Here is a 19,305-nt window from a genome sequence, read left to right as displayed (position 1 = left end):
CACTTTTAGAAATTTATCATTATTAAGAAGAAATATTAATATCATAATGTGGTAATAAATATGTACTGTCTATGTGTGTAAATATGCCTTTGACTTCTATTTAGTTGGCACATAAGAAATAGTCAATGATATAGCATATATTTATAAAGTAATGGAGATGGTAGATGTCAGAAAAATTGAAGCAAATAAAGAGAAAAACGAACAACAACAAAAACCCACTCAGCTAAAACTCTTATTTCGGTTTGTTTTGGAAAAGGGAGATGAGACAGAAAACTTTCTCAGAAAGAGACCAAATGGGAATGAGTCTATTGACTGCCTCAGCAACTTTACACACACATTTTGGTTTATCATGGTCAAATGAACCAAAAAGACATGGATCGATAGTACTTGAATCTCAGAAGCAACCACCTAAAAATCAGTACAGAAATTCTCTCTTGGCCTAAACTCATCCAAGATGGCAGGACAGCGCCTCCATCTGCCTGTGCAAAGGAACAGTAACTCATGAGACCAATGGCCTTCGATGGCTTCACCATACACTCCCTGTTACCACAGTTATCACAGTCTTTAAATAGCAATGTCTAGTGCTGAATTCCAAGGACACACAGGGTGCCCCGTGTTTTAAATACAGAATATGCCTTTATCGGTGCCTTGGACTATTTTTTTATAAAAACCTGTGCAGAGTTATGATCAGAACACTCTGTGCCCTCTGGTCATGGGCTACCAAGGGCTGTCACGTGATGTTTTCTCCACTGGCAATAAATGTTAGCAATGTGACCATGTTTGATCTGAAGTCTTTCTTCTTTCTTGTATATGAAGTGTGCTCTGTACATTTTAATGTCTTGATTGAAATCGGATCAGAGTTCACGGTGTGTAAATGTTGATGCACATAGGCTTTTATTGAAAGGGGAGCACTTTCATGATTCCATGTGCAGAGTGGCTTCTGTTTCCCTCACCCATGACTCACTCCACACTGTAGGGACTTTCAATGAAATATTGATGTTCTAGGGGAAGTGTTTAAGGCCAACTGGTAGGAAGTCAACAGCTGGGACATGGTAGGCTCTTAGATTTTTTTTTTAACTCAGCTGAAAATTCTGTAGCAACAGATAAAAAGACAGGAGTCTAAAGCAAAATGGAGTCCTCCCATTTCTATTGTCCTTGGCTGTAATTCTAGTCCTCACAAGCTGCCAGCCGATCATAGTCCCATGGATCAAGGCATGTGCTTACATGTGGTACTCGGGGATATGTTTTACTTTATATAAAGATAATGTGATTCACAGAAGGCATGCTTGCTTTTTGCTTTTTGAACAAGTAGGTAATAACAGCACATACTGGCAGGGCCTAATTTCTCTCCTTGTTACCTGTTCCTATAAACTACTTCATCAAGTTTCTGAGATACCTCCTCATATAAGCTTCTATAAGGAGATACCGCCTTATAGAAGCTTATAACAAAAATATGATCAATGAGTGATAAATGTGGCTTGGCTTGGATGCACAGAGGCTGAGGAGGAAACCAATTGGCAATATCTTTCTTCAGAGGAGATTAGTAGTGTCCTTTGCAGCTGGAGTAGATAGAACGGTGGGAAAGATTGGAATTTGTCCACCACTTCAGGCCACTGATACGCCGGCACCCTGGACAAATATGTCTTGTTTGGGTTGTTCACTAGTGGGAGGGTTGAAAGGTTTTCGTTTTCATTTGTACCTTTTATGCACGTGAGTGTGAATTCACAGAATGCATATGGTAATCATAGAGGCCAGAAGCACATGTCAGATTTCTTGGAACTGGAGTTTCATGAATTTGTGAGTCGCTGTGCCAGTTCCGGGTTCTGGACCCTGCTCCTCTACAAGAGCAGCCACTGCACTTAACCACTGAGCTCTCTTCAGTCCTGAGATTGACAGTTTCAAACTAGTTGATTGACCACTCATTTCAAAGTTTTCTGTTTAGAAAGGGTTTTGAGGGTTATTGTGCGATTTTTTTCCTTGCTCCCATTGGCAATGCATTTTAGCAAGATGAACAAATTTGATGCTGAAATAGTCTGCATTACAATGAACAATGACTGTAAGAATAGCGTGCAATGCTTAGGGAGAAAAAGGCAGGGGTTAAGTGATTTCAATTCAAATAGTTGCCATCTCATTATATAATTGAACTTATAAAACACAAAATCCAATAATGTAGGTTTATTGTTATTACATTCATTTCTTCTGCATACACTTTTTGCCCACTGGTAAGCATTGTGTCAGCAATGCAGAGATCAAAAGTTTAAGGAGCAGAACATATTCTTATTCATCATAAAGCAGAGTTCAATCGAAGTGATAAAAAAATCAACTCAAGCCTGGCGATGGTGGCATGTAACTTTAATCCCAGCACACAAGAGAAAGAGGCGCAAGGATATCTGTGAGTTCAAAGCCATACTGCATACTGGTCTACAAGAGTTAGTTCTAGGACAGGCCCCCGAACTATATAAAAAAAATCCTGTCTCAAAAAAAAACTACAAAAAATCAACTAAAAGAATAAATAAACCTGGATTTATCACTTTTATAGAACACAGAGAGATACCGAGGTCAATTTGTACATATAGAAATCAAAATTTACAATCTTCAATTTATTTGTCTTTGATATTAAAAGTCACATACCCATTATTGGTGTGGTCAGAGTCTAAATTCCTACTCTCAAAGGCAAGTTGTGATTCAAGTATTTCCCATTGATCTGCCAATTGTAGGTAACAGAGTCAGGGAATCTATTTCTGGTATAATGCAATGTCTCTTTCTCTAGACTTAAATATATACACTGAATATACCAGAATTTCACACTTTTGACAAGTTCAAACAAATAAGTCTCCAGATACTGGCAAGCTTATTAGTTGACTATGAATAGGTGTTTATAGAAAATTAAATTCCAATTGTGTAGTGAATTTTTTCCAGGAAGCAGAGTGGTTAAAACATCTCCCTTCTGAGGTTAAGACTCTAGTGTTCAGTTAAAGTCAAATCTAGGTAAAGACTGTTTGGCCCATAGGAAACTATAAATCAATATGCTAAAGAAACTAGGTGTGGAATCTGAATCAGAGACAGAATTCAGCAAGAGATTTTCACAGAGCTTTCTGTCTTCAAGATTAAATGTGCTTCTCTGACCGGTAACACAGAACTCCGTGTTCAACAAAACCAGCCACTATAATCTATCACATTTGCAGGTCAAAATGGAAACATACCATGTGATCGTAACAGAGCAGAGAAACAAAACAACCTCTCTCCAGATATGGCATCCGATACTATTCAGAATAAAAATAGAGAAAAACAGAAAAGCAGGAGTTGCAATATTAAAGTGCACAACAAAAGACCTGTAATTTATCTTACACTTAATAACACAAACTGAATGTGTCTCACTAAGATCCAGTACAAGGAAATGAGCTTGGCTCACACCATCCTTTTCAGGCTTTTATTGTCAAATGCAGCTAGATCATTAGGGCAAAAAGGAAATAAAAGCAATATAGATTGAAAAAGAAGAAATCAGCCTGTGCCTATTTGAAAAAAATGGCATTTCTAGAATAAATAAGTCCATTCAGCAACATTGCAAAACATACCATAAAATATTAAACATTCATGATTCTGTAAATAGCAGTGAGAACATGAAGATTTAAAATAAAAATACAATAACATCTGAAATCAATAACAGCAAAATAAGTGTGACTATAACAAAGCAGAAGTAAGAATGGGTTGATAAAAAATCTACAAAACATTTGGAAAGAAATCAAATAAGTAAAGGCACAAATCTCAAATTGATACATTACTTTAATACAAATCCTATCAACTTCTGTGAGAGAGTTTTGTGGATGGAAAAATATTATCTGAAAATTTATATGGAGAATTCTAAGAAAGTAAGGTAAGGAACCTCATCTTGAAAAAGAAGATAAATTGAGAGGAACCTCACCTACACACTTCTTGCTGAAGTGCAACGCTCAGTAACCAAGACTGACGTTGATACAGAAGTGGGCAGACAGAACTGACAAAGTAACTCAGGGAGAGCTGTGCTAGATATATGAAGGACAGGCAGTCATGACAATAAAGGGTCTTGGAGCCAATACATTTTATTAATAGGTGAATTAAATTGTATTATCGATAAGGAACACATATAACATTCATTCAAAAGTATTCAGAAAGCAAGTATATAAAGTTACATATTATTTTAGAAATAAACATGAAGGATTCCAGGATCCTGAGTTTCCCATAGCTCTTAGGGTTTTAAAAGTATGATCCGTGATTATAATTATAGCACTTGAGAGGCTAAGGCCAGAGGGTGAAGAGTTTAAGGACAGCCCGAGTTACAGAACAGGCTTCAAGAGAGTGAGAACTTCACCATGGGCCTTGTTTCAAACAAACAAAATGCCTAAAAATTTGTTAGTTAAACTTAAACTTTTTTTTTTTTAAAGTTGACATTACACTGTAAGTCTTCTCGGGAACTCTGAGCTAGGAATCTGAGGTCCTGGAGTGGAGTAGTACTCCATGATCCGAAGAGCATAGCTATCTATTCAGCCCCAAATACCAACCCTAAAAACTACATGTTCTTTACAACTGGTGGATTGCCTTAGGGAAGCTTTCTTAAATAAACTCCACCATAATTAGTACTCTGCTTCAAAATGTGTAACAAATCATCTCATTAAAATGTGTTCCCAATGCCTTTGTTAAAAGGCTAACAACCATTAGATTGAGTTTTCAGGTGGAAGACATCTCTGGTTATCATATTTTAACTGAATATTGGTTTTTCATGATTACAGTAGAGAACTCTTCCCTTATGAAAATGATTTGATTTTTAGAGCATGTGTGTGGGTCACTCATTAACAAAGGCTGAGAAAACGTGGCTTTAGTATGAGATAAGTTTAAATTTAAAAACATTTATTTCTTCGGCCTTTTTTTGTCTCACTCAGTTTAGTGCCTTTTGTGTGATGACTTCATGTTGCCTCTTTCTCATAGTGTACACCATGTAACCTGTGTGTGTCAGTGAATGGTGCACATATTTAATCTTTGAAGGTCACTTCATAATGTGATTACAGCACCTTTCTCCTATTTAATGTTGTGTCACAGCTTCATTTGATTTCCCTCATTGGAAACATTTTCAGACATTTCCATTCTTTCTATTTCATCAAAGATCGGTAGCAATAATTCCCAAGTAACGGCAAGCGGTCAAGTATTCTGCGCATGTCCCAGGTTAACAGAGTTAACAGGCACTAGTTTGAACAGTGTGTTGAATGGTTCTTTGCCATCACACAGAATCATTAATAGACTGAGGTGTGAAATATAACTCATAAGTGGATAGAGAACCTGACATCCCATGAGGCCCAGACACCCAGGGTTAGCAATTTCTCCAGCAAGGCTTCTGGATTAAAGTATTGAAAGATGTGTTGGTAGAGTTCTTGAAATAAGCCAAGAATTAAATTCCTTGCACGGGCCTGAAGGCTAGGCAGAGTTTTAGCATTAGGTTCTCCCTTTGTTTGGATCAAGGGATAATGAATGTCTCTATAGAGAACAGTGAGGAAAGCACACACCATTCAATAACTGCCAATTCTCTGAGATTCCCCTCTCAGACATGCCAGTGCAGAGAAGGGAAAATGGCCTGTATATTAATGCTACCTTTCTCAGCAGACATTTGCAGCAGGGTTTTGATATCTGGGAGAAATCATATCTACAGTGATTCAGTTATAATGATGGCAACCCATGTCCTAATACCAGTAAATATAAATTAAGTATCCTTTTCATTTGAAAGACACAATACTATATTCGGGAGGGGGAGAAAGCAGTAAGAATCACAAATCTACCAGGAAAAAAGCATTATGATCTTGAATAGCTTACTTAACTTTTCTGAACCTTGGTTTTCTTAGGTGTGAAATGGTTTAAAATATTATCTACCATTGTTGGGTAGCATAAAGAAAATAACAGATGTAAATTGTCTGACTCTACGAATAACACGGAACACCTGAGTTCACCATCACTCTCAGTAGAAATGCAAGAGCTGAGTACATTGGTGATTAAAGCAGTGTTCTCAGTGGTCTTTGGTTTCAAGGAAATTCCAGTTCTTGGTGGCTAAGGAGAAAGAAGGACAATCAAAGATTTTCCGAGGTAATGCAATGAGCAACGATATGACAGACAGAAGAAATTGTCATTTTGAATAACTTGCAAGAGAATCCCCCTGTGTTGGTGATATTTCTGGAAGGCAATAAAGGAAAAGCCATTTTCAACAAGATTCTCTATATGAATTACCCTTATTTTCAGTGTGGTAGCTTGCAAAGAGCTTGAGAGATGGATTCAGGCAGTCCAGGCTAACCTTGCAAAATATTTACTTTCATTCATTCTAGAGATGTTTATTGAATCAACATGATGGTAGCCATGGGGGATACAAGGATAGAGAAAATGTGATTCATGACCTCCAGCCTAGGAGTGCATGATCTAGGGAAGGACATAGTTTTATATCTGCAAAATTGCTTAATTTACCATCCATGCTGTGTACTGTTGCCTATGAAACTCTGCCTTTATCAATAGTTCCAGAAAGACAAAATCAGATAGATAAATTCTTCCTCTGGAAACTGGAAACTGTTGTCAATCCACACAGGTGATTTGGGATCTAAGTACAATAGACTCAGCCAATGAAGACAATACAGGTGGAGAGCAAAGACTATAAATTTTATAGTGCTTATTAACCTGCAGGACAGAAAGAGAGGAAGTCAGAAATGAAATGACATAAGGAGTCGTACAAACGGTGTGTGTCAGAATCTGCATGTGACTTTATATGACCACAGCTTAGTGTAAATTAAAGAGGGTAATACATCATCATATAATATTTTAGCAAAATCAATATAAGAAAGGGGTAGAGGGATCTTCTTTAGTTCTGCACTAAAATGAGCTGGAAGGCTATATTCCCCAACATCAACTTTATGTTTTTCCATGAAATATTGGATCTCACTGCTGTGTAATAATGAGGAAAAGCATAGTAGTCTTATCCTCAAAAATCTGTAGGCCCTGAAGGAGCCAAACAACTTACACTGGCTCTTTTTCCCAATAGGAATGAGATCACATAGACAACGAAAGTCCCGTCTTGCACATATTTCCAGAGATTTAATGTGACAAGTACACTTACCATGTGCTTCTTCACCATAACAAGAATATCGGTGTTCCATCTGGGAACTGTGGAAGAAAGGTCTTGTCAACAGCATTGGATAGAGTGGTAGTTAACAGACCTGAAAAGAAAAGTTTATTAAAGGGAAAAATAGACAAAAAAAAAAAAAAAAGAGAGAGAGAGAGAAAAAAAAACAGCAACTTCTAAAGAAACTTGCTTTTTTCTGCTCTGCAGGGGCTTCTCCAACTGCTAGAAAACTCAAAAACATATTGATCCTGCTTTTCAGTCTATAGAATATCCATGTAGACACAATATGAAGAAACAAATACAAGCTAACTCATAGGATAAATGATCATATTGAATTCGTTTAGGAACTTTGTGTTTTTCCATGTAAACTGGGGTCAATTCAGTATATGCCACAGACTTAATCACATCTTCTAAATGGATTGCATTAAGCAGTTCATAAGTCCATGGTACATCTGTATTTTATTCTTTCATCCCCTGCAGTGCTTAACTTGACAGTTTATGCCTGACTTTCCATATCTAAGTAGGAAATGCCCTCTTGATCATATCTACTGTTTTAAACTTTAGAAGGCAAATGTAGTCATGATAGACAGATACATATTGACAACCTTGTGTGGCAGAAATTCTCAGTGATGTGTTTGCAGAAATCATGCTTTGAAGTATTGTTTATATATTTAGTGATAGGAGAGTCTTTTGCAAAGAAAGGTTTATTTCTGTTGACCATGTCCTTTGCTTTTCAGAAGCTTTTCAATTTCAGGAGGTCCCATTTATTAATTGTTTCTCTCAGTGTCTGTGCTCCTGGGGCTATATTTAGGAAGTGGTCTCCTGTGCCAATGCGTTCAATGTACTTCCCACTTTCTCTTCTATGAGGTTCACTGTGGCTGGCTTTATGTTGAGGTCGTTGATCCATTGGGGCTTGAATTTTGTGCATGGTGATAGATATGATCTATTTTCATTCTTCTACATGTTGATATCTAGTTATGCCAGCACCATTTGTTAAGTTGCTTCTTTTTTCCATTTGATACTTTTTGCTTCTTTGTCAAAAATCAGGTGTTCGAAGGTGTGTGGATTAATATCCTGGCCCTCGACTTGGTTCCATTGGTCCTCCTGTTTCTTTTTATGCCAATACCAGACTGTTTTCAGTACCGTAGCTCTGTGGTAGAGTTTGAAGTCAGGGATTGTGCTACCTCCAGAAGTTCTTTTATTCTACAGGATTGGTTTAGCTATACATTTTTTTTTTTTTTTGCTTTAAAGCATAACATGCAAGTACCTGAATGATTTTCTTTGTCATGACTGGGAGCAACCTGACAGTGTTATCTCTTACAAACGTAGATGTCGGGGTGTAGTTAAGTGTTTTGTGCGCTACACACTGGTTTAGAGCTCATCACTGCATGTGTAGAGCAAAGCGAAGGGAGGAGACAAAGTTACACTGAGTGTCTTTAGTGCGCCAGATATGAGTCCAATCTCTCAAAACTTAATTTCTCACCTAGGGCTGTGATCATCTTATGTGAAAGTGAGCTCAGCTGGTGAACAGACAGTTTTTATTCAGAGGCTCCCATTGAAATCCCCAACTACTGCAGGCTTCATTTCCTAAGTACAATATCCTGATGGTCAAAAGCACATGTTCCAGGAGCAGACAGCCTGGCTCTGATGCGCTTTCATTACTGGCTGTATTCTTGGACAGATTATCCTTTGTCTGCAATTTGATGTCCTCTGCTAGGAAATAGGGACGTTGTCATGAGTCTCTCTGACGCTCGAAATGAGTAGGCGTCTATAAAGTGCTAAGAGCAGTAGCAAGTTCAAGAAAATATTTTCTAGTCCAGTCTTCCATTCTTTTAGCAGTTAAGAAAGAAGGTTCTCAAAAAGGAATAGTAACTAGCCTGTAGTCATAGACGATGGATAGGCCAAGATTCAGCATTATATCATAGAGTATTGGCTGTTTACCACTTAAAAAGAAAAAATATGCACATAAAATAAAACAAAACCAGCTTTTTTTCTTTTTCCCAGTAGCTAAATTGGGTTTGAAATGATGCCAACACTAAAGTTTACTAAGCACACATTCAATTTAAGTGTATTAGCACAATTAGCTGTCTACTACTACTAATATTAAGATCATAAATAATGAGTCAAAAAACCTACATTTACAGTATAGTGACATTTAAGGTACCCAAAATTAGAGAAACATCCTGCTGCCTCCAAGGGATGAGTGTGTCCCTGAACTCTCTGTAAATATGGAGACATCACTAGTTCTCACTGATGGACACTCATGTTCCAGAAACACTAATGCCTGGCCTCTTCCTAGTATCTAGATCTAGATCCTAGATCATGACCCTTTTGTCATCAGGTAACGCCAGCATGTGTTCGGTGTGAAAGGTGCTGAGAAGCAAGATTTTATAAATCAAAATGTAATAGCCTGATAGTTTAAACTTCATTGACCAACTACATACATTATCTACATTTTAATTTTTATTACATATATCAGGCGATTAGGTATGATATTGCATAATCTGTTCAATTTTAGAAATATGTAAAAGGAGAATTAAAAGATGAAGTAATTGCCCTATAGCTACACATAGTAAGTGACAGCTGGCAATATAACCCATGGATAACATGTTGTAAAGCTCATGCTTCTTCCCCATGAAGATCTTCTACTGTTACTTCTCCTTTGCCTAAATCGTCCTGATAGCATTTGATCAGGAGAACAAAGATTCTGTTCTTTTTATTTCACTGGACCTGGGGCTTTCGAACCCCTCATGGAAACTGCATTTTAATTTGACAGCCACATACTGGCTGCCGAGGTTGGAAACTGCTTCTTTAATGTCTTCCATAACTTTAGACATGACTGAGAATATCTCTTTTTGCATGCAAGCAAATAGAATTTTCATATAGAAAATATGAGAGTACATAAACCTGTATTCTCAATATCATTTGATTTTTAACTTTACATTTGACCTGTAAGGCTTAAAAGGTTTATAAGATTTAGAATCCGTAGAATCACAATTGGATTTGATACTTGGATTTTGAGCGAGCACAGTGAAGGCCAACTCTCAAAGTGGGCTTTGTCTTTGTCTTAACAAAGGCTTCTTCTCTCCCAGGTTTTCTGTGTCCACCCTTCTTCTTTGCTCCCTGATCCTTAAGGTTCAGGTGTGCGTTGTTTTTCCTACTCAGCTGAGGTTTGGATATTAACAAGTTGTTTCCAACTTTGATTGCCTGCTGACTAACCTGGGTTTGCCTTAGTTTTTTTGTTGTTGTCCATGATATTCCTGATAAACAGAGAAGCATTAAGAATGTTGAGAGTGGGAGACGGCTGTTTGGTACATCTTCTGACTCAACTCCTCACTGGCTGGCAGCTGCTGCTTTGACAACCTGGCCCAATGTATATTTATTATTACACCAGGAACGTTTGGGTCAGGTACTCTGAGAATAAGGCTCTAAGTTCATTAAACAGAGACAAAAAGAAACCAGGAGAATGGAGAGACAATGATGTTAGAGGAGGCATTAGAGAGGATATGGGGATTGTCAGATCATGGTCATTTCCACTTTGTGACCAACCTGACCTTCTGTCTGAATGTAAAACCCTATGAATTACTGAAAAATTAACAGGAGAAGGCACCAATCACATTGTGTGTCATGAACTTAAACCACCCACCTAGAAATTGAGAAATAGCTCGAAAACATAGAATTTTCATATTTATTGACTTGAGTTCATATTATTAAGCTATAATAATCAAAACAGCAAGAACTTGTTTTAAAAGTAAATATACAACTAACCAAGCAGATTGAAAAACCCTGAAATAATCGCATGCATTTCAGATCCACACATCTTTCAAAAGATGAAAAAGAATACAGAAGAAGGGCTGTTATATAAAAATTGGGAGTACTCTTGGAAAAGGGTGATGATGGGTTCTTGCTTTTATGCTACATTAACTTTAAGTCCGCCAAAGTCATAAAGGTAGAATCTGTAAATGTAACACACACACACACACACACACTGTAGAGTAATCCTCTTGTACAATGTAAAGTTTTGTCACTCAACTATTTTAATAAAATGCAGATATAGGCAGAGTGATCAAATTGAGAATTCTGGGAACAGAAAGGGCAGAGTCAGAGAGAAGTGAGTAGCTGGCAAATACAGAGAAACAAGATGAGAATGATGTATGGAGAAAAGGTACTAAGTCACATTGTCGTTATCATTACACATTTTTGTCCAGAACATATGCGTAAGTATTCCAAAAGATTGTCTATACCATGTCAGCTTAATATTAAATACAATAGTGGATGAAGTTTTTAAAACTCTCTTTAAAAAAAAAAAAAAAAAAAGCAAAGCCCAGGAAAGATTAGTGGAAAGCTGTGGCAGCCTGAATGGAAAGGAGCGCCCCAGTGGCAAAGGTCCGCGTGTCTCACAATGCTGGAGCACTACTCCAGTCAGCTTCAGAGAAGAATGATGAGCTCCTCAAAGACATGATTGTCTTCTTCTAGCAAAGGAGTGTTTCAGTGACTATTAATTGTCAACTTGACATAACCCGGCAACATCTGAGAGGAAAACTTGAACTGAGGAATTGCCTAGATCAGGTTGGCTCGTTGACCTGTCTGTGGTTTGTTTGTTTTTGTTTTTGTTTTTTTTTTATTGCTAATTGATGTTGGGAGGGCCCTGTCCTTTGTGGGCTATCTCATCCCTAGGCAGACATTCCTGGGTTGTATACCAGTTTCCTGAATATGTAACCTATAAGTCCAAGCTTAGGTAAGCAACTAAGATCCTGTTGAACATGTCATCACAGCAGCAAAAAAAAATAAATTGGAATGGAAAGAATATGGAAATCTAGTTCACTAGAATATTGTTTAAAATGCATGATAACATCAGCTGAAAATTGTTTTAATTTGTGGAATTCTCATAGTGGCCATGTCTAACATGTGAAATTCGTATAGAGGCCATTTCTAACGTGTGTAATCGGCATAGAGACTATGTCTAACATTAGAAAAGCCTGGGAAAGAGGGTTTAGTGGGCTGTCCCATGATTTTCACATGAAAAAAATAAATAAAAAATTTTTCCTGCACATGCATAAAATTTGCATGATTTTTCCACATATCAAAACACCTTACGTAAGAACCAATAATTTCAGCAGGTGTGGCAAATCGATGGGACTCTGAGAGGAGGTACATTCTCGGTAATAAGTGGAGTTATCTTAAACACACGGCAAGGAGAAGCCCAGAGGAATCTGACGTGTAGTATGATTGCTTAGCTATTTACCACCTGCCTCATTTCATTGTCACTTTATCTTTGTAAACCTCAGGCTTCTTCAAATGAGTGGTCAGAACTCATCCCACTCTGAAAGGAAACATGCATGCCTGTCACTGTAGCTCTTCTCTCGGTGGCTCATCCAGCTCTGATTTGCAACAGGCGCATATTGAATGAAGGATGGATAAAAAAATAAGTAAATGAATGACTGCATCTCCCAAAGAGCAGACCCTAAAAAAATATCAATTTAATACCCATATGCAAAACAGAAAATCCTCTTTGAAATTGCCACTGACTGGGAAAGAGGCGCCTGATGATTAAGGACAAGGAAAGATGAAACTGGAAAAGTAATTTAGAATATGATAATATACAATAAATATTACTGTGGCTAAAGCAATTTGGGGCAGGAGTAATCTTTTGGGGATTCAATTGAACAGCACAAAGATGCCGCTAGCATTATGAAAGTGAGTATGGGCATCTTTTCATTAAATAAACTCCATCTGTACCAACTTGATCAGTCCCCCCAAACCATATGTCACTTCCTAAAAAGGCTTGAGGGAGAAAACAGGGCAATCAGACAGAGTGTGTCTTGCAGAAGATCACAGGATGCTGCTGAGTGGTCCTTAAGCCCTGCACCTACTTGCTCTGGCTACACTTCCTCACCCAAGAAGGGAGTCCATTTCTTTCCTCTAACTTATGTCTGCCTGGGGTTGGCTAATAATTGTCTTTTTGTTACACTTTTCTTCTTAGTATTGGTCTATAACTGCCTGGTTTAAACTTAGAATTCATGAATAAAATCACAGAGCGCTGGATCCAGCAGTAAAACTTTGTAAGTCTACCTTTCTATTTGCTAGGGGTTCCCCTACAAGATTGATAATCTGTTTTCTACTGGATGCCTGCTACACATTTTAACTGAAAACACTGTTGGGTGTACATAGGCACATACATATGAAGGTGTGGGCCAGTGAATTTTGTGCAGACCATGAGTGGATATATGCATTTGCAGCTGCCACAGTCCACCCTCAGGCCCTCTCTATTCCAAGTTCCACCAGACCCCAATCATAACAGTCAGCAAGCTGTGCCAAACTACTGATAACTGGTAACATGCTATGGGTGCATGTACCTTGTTAATTTCCTCTTTATTTTTTTATCTGCACAATAAAGCTACAGAACTCTTGTTTTTTTTCCCACATACCTTTCCTGACCATCCTTTTAATGTTCAGGAGAGTAGTATTTTTTTCCCCTTAAGTTTCTGATTGTTAGTGTGGTGCAATTCCCCGGGGGGGTGCATGCACGCTCCCAAAGAGTTTTGTCTCTTGAACAAGAACCATGTTGTTTTGTAACTGAAGATTATTGTCCAGATAATTTTTTAACAAGATTCTTTACTAATATTAAAAGAAATACAACACCTCAAACTGATGGTGCAGTGACACCAATGAGCAGTAATGATGGTGTTCATGTTGGGGAGCTGATGATGGCAATGGAACTAATCAGTCAGCAAACAGAGTCTGGTGATTCTCTGGTGATTCTCAACAGAATGAGCAAAGTGTTTCAACCGAACTGCCAATTAGGCAAGTTCTCAACAAAAGGGAAGGGTGAGCTATGATTCAGAAACAGATATTCTCCTCTACCCTGTGGTAACTATGGAAGAGGAGTTACATTAGTCAGTCTTTTATGAATACAGTTTCACGTATGATACTCAGTTCTTGCATGGGACAGTTATGTGAAGATAATGGTCAATCTTGCAACATGTATTAATTGGTGTACTAGTGACTGACTGTATTGAGGCTAATTCCACTGGAAGAAATTCATGGTGGTACTTACCTGGCTTTACAAATCGGGTCAGAATCTAATGTAAGCCTTTGGGAGTTACTTGCTATCACCATTTTGAAAAGTTGTCCTGTAATCAAAGCACCTTGCAAATTAATCAAATATGGTGTGTCTATTTCCAGTTTTCCTAACAAGTAATCATTTTCTCAAAGCCCTGAATCCATTTTTTGAAAGGCAATCATCTGTAAAGACATTGTTCCTGCTTCTTGTTTCTGCTAAAGGATCTAAACGTAACTCTAGAATTGCCAATTAAGAAGTGTATATGTTTGATCCCACATACAGGCTTTTTCAAACCTGGACATAATTAAGTGTGTTCACACCTCTCATTCTTTAACTTTATTCTAAAGTTCTCCATCACATTTCTATAGGCTAGCTTTAAGCCCAAAGCGTATTCTCAACTAGGAGTCACTCTGATTTAGGGTTGTGGTCCCTGGTAGTCTACTCATGAAACAGCACTATGCCAGACAACCATGCGCATATGAGCTGCACCAAATATGTGTAGAGAGTCAAAGTCAAAGCAAATTAATAAATCAGCAGAGTTTATGAAGGTGGGAAGGAGGTGGGGTAGGGGACATAGGAGAAGACAAAGAGAAGTAGTAGCGAATCAAATTGATCAATGTATCTCATATAAACATGTGACACTTTCAAATGATAAAAGATTTTGTGCATTCACATAATTAATAATTACAATTCATTAATATCATTTACTATATAGTCAGTGTCTCCTTTATCTGAATAAATAATGTATATATGCATATATATCATAGCTTTATTTTAAAGCTATTATTTAAATGAGCTCATGCATACAGATAAAAAATTATCACCATTTGTGTCAGCAGAATTGAGATTAAACTTTCATATAGTTGCTTCTATATTTCAGTAGCCTAGAATATATTCTTTAACTGTTTAAATTTTATTGTGACATTGTTGATCTATTTTTTATGGTTCTATTCTTACAGGGATTTGGCATGCCAATAAGTAGTACTTAGGTGTCAAACTTGAGTGAGAGTAGATAAGTAGTCAGGAAAATAGCAAAGATACAACTATAGAAATTATTCATGAAGGAAATATGAGCAGGAGATGGAGTAATAAGATGCAAATAATTTCTCAATAAGACTAGTCATGTAAGAAGTGGAGAAACAGGCTAAGACAGACACTAGTCAGATGTGTCCATATGATTGATGTCTCAATGGACAAGTGATAGGTCCATTTAAGAAACAGATCACCAAGGAAATTTAAAAATGAGGCTGGGGCCAGTATTCCATTGATAGAATTCCTCTAATTCTTATCTCCTCTCATGTACTCAAACCCTGGTGGGTAATCACAGCAAACTGCATTGTGGAAATAGCAAATGACCTAGGCATGCTGGGATGTCATAAAGCAATGGGTTATAGCAGAAAGAAAGATTGCTATTTTGAAAATTCTTGAATCATGAGAATGAGACAGCAGAGTTGGCAGTTTGGTGTGTGTGTTTGTGTGTGTGTGTGCACGCAAGCATGCTGTATAACATGATCATTTGGCAATCATACCAACCACATTTTATTTTGTCATAAAAAATTTCTTCAAGAAACACTGATCAATAGCTTTTATTAGCAATGAAAATATGGAGTGTAATTTCTTTTTCACTATGTTTAATCCAGCCTAGGATTTATAAAATATAGAGTCCTACTGATGGTCATTTTTGCATTTTTATAAGATGAAAGTTTGCCAAAGAACCTTATGTTTGGGAATTTGGGTTTCTCTAAGATATGATCACAGCATGTTGCTTAAAATGCATTTTAGATAAAGAGATGGCTTCTCAGAGGAAGCACAATTTTAGAAAATGATTGTTGAAAATAGAAACAGCTGGAAGCAATCCCTATGGTCAACTTCAAAAGCCAATGTTACATTGAAAGAAAGAACCCTGAGTTTCCTATGAGTGATAAAGTCCTATTGTAGAATAGAAGTGTGACCAGTGAATGATGCTGACAGGCCCTAGGGACGTCAGAGTTGAGAAAACCTGGATGAACTATTTTTTTTCTTCCTTTCCTCCTTATCCACCTTGCCAATGAATAGTCTGCATTGATTTACTTTATGCAAGTCAATCTAAATAATGCCGATTCTTTCTTTTAACGTGAGTGCGGTGATTTCTCTAAACTCAAATCAAGTAAAAGTCAAGCCATAGACTTTAGACTTCAAAGAAATCAAACGCATAAATTTATATGTAGATAGTAGTAGAATTTTAATACAGTACTAAGGCATGAGGTAATATCTTTACCTTCTGTTTACCCGAGGCCTGTAAAAGTTGGACAACTTGACCAAAGTATCAGGATGTCACAGAACTTTTATTTTCTAATTGAAAATAAATGTATTTTATTGGATAAATAAAAAGACAGAAGCCATACCTTATTAATGGAGTTCTATGTGAGATTTGATATACATCTGTATCTTGTGATATGGGCTAACTATATTTTCTCAAATGGTTAGAATTTCCTTATGGTATGCTAATCAAAATTTCTTCTATAAAAATTTTAAATTTTATCAGGCCGTACTATTTAAAATTTGAGATTTTAGACACAAAATTGTAGATGGTTGTTGAGTTTGCTTGAGGGATGCCATATATTGCTTTTACTTCTTATATTTACCCATACAAAATCATTACTGTAAAAATACTTTGAGAAAATTTATGTTAGTAATGAAATTATGAATTTAAGTGTACTTGATTTGGTTGTGTTAATGATATTTAGATAGTAATATCCATTGCATATGAATTTTACACAATAAATAATTTGCTTAAATAGTTTCTAAAAAGATAAAGGAATTATGCTTTTGATACATATTAATAACCTGGTTAATATTTAACATGGAATCATTTTGTACAATATGACATACATAGCTATATAAGGTTTTAAAATCAAATGTCTTGTTAGTAGATAGACTGGTTGAAAATGAATGGATCAAGACCAGCAACAATTAATGAAGATTTAAACCTAGATAGATAGATAGATAGATAGATAGATAGATAGATAGATAGATAGATAATATCAAGTCTGGTGAGGGTGACAAACAATCAATCTTCTTCCTTAGTCTCTTTAAATTTCACGTAAATTTAAGAGCTCCATCACCAAAACTCAACATGAAGACCTACCTTTATATTGAAGTCAACAGGAATTATAATTTTCTTTCATGGAAAAATTCTTCATTTAACTCATAAAGTTAACCTTCATGTGTTCCTTGTCATAATTTGACTCATTCAATAAATATCATTTAGTATGTTCTCTCTATGACAAACATGATAAAAGTTTAGTAAAGTATATTGCCAGTAAAAAAAAAAAGAACAATGTTACCAGGGTTCTTAATTATGGTCTGGAAAACAGAGGATCAAGATGAGCCAACTCTTCGTTGGATACCTCAACGTGTTTCAGACAGACACTTCATTAAGAGTGAAACATTTATCTCAAAGAATAGCAAATGGCTAGAAAAAAATTTGGATAATTTAGAAGGTTTTGGAATGGGTTTATAGATTATGCATATTAGGTACTATAGTCTGAGCAAGACTGAATTAAATGGCATAAATATTTGTTTCTTGTAATAATAACTTATTAGTCTAGATCTACCATAATAAACCTATAATTATTAGGGACACACAAACCATCTAATAATCTATCTAACTGTTCTACAAATCTGAAACCATACCTCCTGTATCTTGAATCAAGGAAGCTATTCCAGTGTATCCAGAAAATGTAGGTCATGGATCTCACCTAGATTAGGAACAAAGATACAGAGTAGGGTTTGTAGACATATGTTTATTATCTCTCTCTCTTTTTCCTTCTGTCTGTCTTTGTCTCTCTTCCATAATAAAACAAATATAGTAAATGCATTATGAAAATTAACTGTACAGAGACTGATTTATTTTAAGAAATAATCTGATTTTATTTCAGATATATCAATGTTTTTCTTGTTTTGTGAGACAGTTTCTCAGCATAGACTTGGTTGTCCTGAAACTCACTTCATAGACCATGCTGGACTCAAACTCAGTGACATGCCTGACTCTGTTGTTCTGATGTTGACATTGAAGATGTATGCCACGAACACCTGGCTAAATGTTTCTATTTTTTTTTTAATAGATTAAGTAAAGGGTGAAAACAGAAAGCGATATTAACAATGAGTCATTATTTCTGGTCTGTGTATCTGGCTCTGTATAGAGTCTTTCCTTAGCCAGGCCTGATATAAATAGCCAGACATGAGGAAACAGAAATGTTACCATGAATACAGTAATGTACCAATGCAAACTATCACATAGCATTGGGGGATTGTGGAATTATGAAGCAAGAAGTAAATGAAGTTGACTACTCTCATCTCTATTCTATTACAGAGTGCAGTCTCGCAGCCGTGTTCATCTCAGCTTCAATGATGAGCAGTTTCTGTATGAAGAAAGCAAGAAAAATAAGTGCCTCAGCTTTCGAACTTCTCACGCGTTGGTTCACTGCAGCTGTAATTGATGAGCATGTTGTTATAAATGCAGTATTATCTAGTATTCAACAATACCACATTACTGTTCCTGATCTAAATGTTCTTAAACCAATGTAGTGATTTAACCAAGTAATGCCCCCAATAGGTTTAGGTATTTGAAAACTGATGTGGGATTCCTCTCTGTATGCTGTGAATATCATTGATTAATAAAGGAACTGCTTTGGGCTTATAGCAGAGCTATAGGGGAGCAGAGCTAAGTGGGGAAAACTGAACAGAACGCTGGGAGAAAGGAAGCGGAGTCAGAGAGAAGCCATGGAGCCCCACTGCCAGAGACAGATGCTGAAACTTTGGCAGTAAGCCACTGCCACTTGGTGATACACAGATTAATAGAAATGGGTTAAATTAATATGTCAGAGCCATCCAATGACTTCTCGAATTTTGCATGCAAATGGATGGAAATAGAAAACACTATCCTGAGTGAGGTAACCCAGTCCCAAAAAGATGAACATGGGATGTACTCACTCATAATTGGTTTCTAGAGATAAATAAAGGTCAGTGAGTGTATAATTTGATCTCCTAAAGAAGCTAAATAAGAAGGTGATCCCAAAGAAAAACATATAGCTATCCTCCTGATTATGGGAAGTAGACAAGATTGCCGGGCAAA

At 36.7% G+C, this 19,305-nt stretch overlaps 1 pseudogene; it reads right to left on the bottom strand.

Annotated features, from left to right (window-relative positions):
• The window catches only part of LOC126503485 (bolA-like protein 2), a 128,137-nt pseudogene extending 115,854 nt beyond the window's left edge, over positions 1-12,283 (bottom strand).
• Between the last annotated feature and the right edge of the window lie 7,022 nt (positions 12,284-19,305).

Source organism: Alexandromys fortis, unplaced genomic scaffold (genome assembly GCF_014885135.2).
Source record: "Alexandromys fortis isolate MF-2015 unplaced genomic scaffold, M_Fortis_MF-2015_v1.1 scaffold_2_1_26212458, whole genome shotgun sequence".
Classification (NCBI taxonomy): Eukaryota; Metazoa; Chordata; class Mammalia; order Rodentia; family Cricetidae; genus Alexandromys; species Alexandromys fortis.
The sequence above is the reverse complement of the archived record's forward strand: the minus strand, read 5'-3'. Positions and strand labels throughout refer to the sequence as shown.